This window comes from Propithecus coquereli, unplaced genomic scaffold (genome assembly GCF_000956105.1).
Source record: "Propithecus coquereli isolate 6110/MARCELLA unplaced genomic scaffold, Pcoq_1.0 Scaffold180, whole genome shotgun sequence".
Lineage (NCBI taxonomy): Eukaryota > Metazoa > Chordata > Mammalia > Primates > Indriidae > Propithecus > Propithecus coquereli.
Window position 1 is genome coordinate 546,705 of NW_012142746.1, and position 3,950 is coordinate 550,654.

General features: G+C 37.0%; 1 pseudogene across 1 annotated transcript; it reads right to left on the minus strand.

Moving 5' to 3' along the window:
* Window positions 1-2,120: 2,120 nt before the first annotated feature.
* On the minus strand, window positions 2,121-2,913 carry LOC105808859 (annotated as a pseudogene). The gene has a single exon (XR_001137404.1). The product of XR_001137404.1 is annotated as a 40S ribosomal protein S2 pseudogene (transcript).
* Between the last annotated feature and the right edge of the window lie 1,037 nt (window positions 2,914-3,950).

Consider the following 3,950-nt stretch of genomic DNA (forward strand, 5'->3'; position numbering starts at 1 on the left):
TGTAGAGTTGAATGAATTTTGACAAATGTATACATTTGTGTAACCACAACCCCAATAACATTAAGATCATTTCATTACCCCCCAAAGTTCCCTATTCCCTTTTATGATCAATCCCCTCTCTACTCCAGCTTCAAGCAACCCCTAACCTGCTTTATGTATGATAGACTAGCTTTGCTTGTTTCAGAAATTCATATAAATGGAATTTTACTCTTTTTTTGTCTGATTCTTTCACTTAGCTCAATGTTTTGAGATTTATTCATGTTGTGTGCATAATTGGCTTGTTCTTTCTTACTTCTGAGCAACATTCCATTGACTGGATATACCAACATTTTTTTATCTATATGATCTGAGGTGGACATTTGGGTTATTATGAATAAAGCTGATACAGAGATTCACGTACAAATCTCTTTGTGGACATAGGTTTTTATTTCTGTAAAATAAATACCTAAGAGTGAAATGGCTGGGTCATATAGTAGGTGGATGTGCTTAATTTTTTAGCAGAATCATTTTCCAAAGTGGTTGTGCCATTTTACACACCCATGAGCAACGTATAAGAGTTCCAGATGCTCCATATCCTCCTTAATACTTGGTATTCTCAGGCTTTTTAATTTCAGCCATTTTAGTAGGTGTGCAGTGGTTTCTTGCTGTGATTTTAATTTTGCAATGTCTTGATGATTAATGAGGATAAGCATATTTTCATGGGCTTACAGACCATTAGTATATCTCTTTCAGGTCTTTTGCACAACTTTTTAGTTTTTGTAACAGATCGTTAAATACACTTATTTCTCCTTAAATGCCATCCTATAGTTTCTCTATAAGGTTATTTAAAAAATTGATGGACTTTATTATTTTCTTTGAGCAGTTTAGGGTTATAGAAAAAATTGAAGGAAAAGTACAGAGAGTCCTTGTATATTCCCTTATCCCCCTCATTCCCCTAATTTTAACATCTTACATTAGTTACAATTGATAAACGAATATTGGCACATTATTATTAACTAAAGTCCATAGTTTACATTGGGGTTCACTCTTTGTGTTGTACATTCTATCATTCTATGGGTTTTGTCAAATGTCAAATAATAGCCAGTATCCACCATTATATTATCAAACAGAGTAATAGTTTCACTGCCTTAAAAATCCCCTGTGCTCCACCTATTCATCCCTTCCTCTCTCGTGGAGGCCCTAGGGATCACTTATCTTCTTATCATTTCCATAGTTTTTCCTTTTCCAGAATGTTCTATAGTTGGAATCATACAGTACATAGCCTTTTCAGATTGCTTTCTTTCATTTAGCAGTATGTATTTAAGGTTCCGCCTCGATACATTAAAGGTTAAACTCAAAGGAGTTATTCGTGTACCTTTAAAAAGTGTATATTGATCCCTGTACCTTCTCTCTTTATCTAATTTTTGTTATTGTGATTTCTATAATATTATAACATTTATATACACATAAAAAATTGTGATGCTCATACTTGTTTAATCTTATTTGTTGTTCATTCCCAGTTCTTTTACTATAACTTGTCAACTATTTTCTTGATTGACTAGAATTTTAGTAATTTCTTCAAAAAGTATTAATGGGAATAACATTCCTGAGTATGTACATGTTTGAAAATGTCTCTTGCTTTTATGTTTCCCTGAGGAATCTGTAGACCTCATATCACTGTTTCTTACCATTGACTGTTGCTATGGAGCAGTCTAAGAACAGAGTGATATTTTCCCCTGTAGATGTGATATCATTTTTTTCTCTCACTTCTTGCCCACAGGATTTTTTCATTATTGTTGTTATTCAGCAATTTTTATTACTTGGTGCTTTGTCAATCTGTAGATCTCCTCTTTTCTTGCATTTTATCTTTACTTTTTTTTCCTGTTCTGTACGTTTCCTCAGAGACAGCACCATTAGCTCTCCTTATCTTCCTCATCTACTATTTTCTCTCTAATACTTTTAATATTTTTTTCTTTTCCATTTAATTTTGTTCAGTTTTCTTAAGGCAGTTCTACATATCTATAAATACTAATTTTCAGTAATACCAATTCTCTCTTTTTTTTTTTTTTGGTGGTTCTAATGTGACTTTTATTTTTGTGTTAGTTTTTCTCTTTTCTCTCATAATTTTTTTTTTTAAAGATAGGCTTAATTTACTTTATTTTTCTTGTATAAAAATGCTATGTTGTAGCCACAGCTGGAGCCTGGGACCTCTGCACAGAGACTCTGGTGTGGGTCTTGACAAGATGGTCAGTGAATTCTGATAGTGAGAATTGGTGAATACAGTCTCTTTCCAGAGGCCAGGGGTCAGATAGCTATAGGTCTTGGAGATGGCCTCAAAAGTGGCCTTGGTGAGGTTGCCCAGGGTGGCAGTGTAGCCCCTGGCTGAGATGTGGTAGGCATCAATACCGGCCATCGTCAGCAGCTTCTTGGGCACAGGGGCTGAGATGATGCCAGTTCCTCTAGGGGCAGGGATGAGACATATCAACACAGAGCTGTAACTGCTTGTCACCTTGCAAGGAACGGTGAGGGGCTTGTTGATCTTGTTCCTCCAGTAGCCTCTCTGCGTGGGGACAATGGAAAGCTTGGCCAGGATCATGGCCCCTTGGATGGCAGTGGCTACCTCCTTGAAGCACTTAACACCCAAACCAACATGGCCATTGTCATCCCTAGTGGCAACAAACGTTTTGAACCTGGTCCACTGGCCAGGGCAGGTCTGCTTTTGCATCACCATAATCTTTACAACCTTATCCTTGAGAGATGCCCCCAGGAAAACGTCAATGATCTCAGACTCCTCAATGGGCAGGGAGAAGAGATAGATCTCCTCCAGGGACTTGATCTCCATGTCCCTGACCAGGCAGCCCAGCTTGGTGACCCAGGCATTCACTCCTTGTCCTTGACCTTGCCTCCTGGACCTTTGCGGCCTCGGCCCTGGCCCTGACCACAGTCCATGAAAGCCACCACAGCCTCCCATTCCAGGGCCCTGAGGGCTTCAGGCCTTCCTGCTACACCAATGTCATCTGCTACTACATGTTTTCTTAGAGAGGAAACTCTCTTACACTTTTCTCCTGAGTTCTACCAGATTTTTTTTTTTTAATCTTCTTTTATTGTCTTTTCATTTTGTCCTTAAACTCTTGTATCTTTTCTTTGGGATCTAGTTTCATAGAGATTACATTTTCTTTAAATTTTTGATTTCATGGAAAAATGATGGTCATAAATTTTTCTTGCTTTTGGTTTTTTTTTAGTGTCATCTTCATCTGCCTTTTATTTGACATTTTTCTTTCCTTTTTTTCCCCTTATATTTTCTTTGCATAAGTCAGATAGTGACTCTTTTAAAAATTATCACTCATTTGTAAATGGGGCCCTGGGGATTCTTGCTAGACTAGCTATTTGCTGAAGGATGGCATGTCAGAAAGTCTGGAAGGGATGAGTTGGGACGAAGGCAGTTTAAGTAGCAGGTAGGTTGAGTTTCAGCCTGTGGTCTCTAGAAATATTTTTATAAGAGCTTTTCCCTGTGGCTATGATTCTTCTTCAAGTTAGCAAGAAGACTTCTAGACTCTCAGTGTATGACACAGATTTTTTAAAAAATGTATTTGAGCTTTTATTCCTCCTCAGTTGACAATAATTAGCAGCCGTGTTTCCCCTTCCTCCCTGCCTGGCCAATATATTTCTTGCTGACTTTATTCATGCATTCTCGCATTCTCATTCTCTCTCTCTGATGCACATAAACACACACACATCTAAGTGTTATCATGTTATCATACTATTTATATGGCTCTGCAATTAGATTTTCTCAATAAATAGAATAGATATCATCTCATGTCAGCCTGTCTATAGCTACCTCATTCTTTAAAACAAAAACAGTTACAAATAATTTTTTTTGGTATTTTGTTCAAAATATATATATTTTACATGCCATAGGGTTAATTTGATATAAGCTACTCCACCATTATTGGAACTGGAAATTCTAGTAA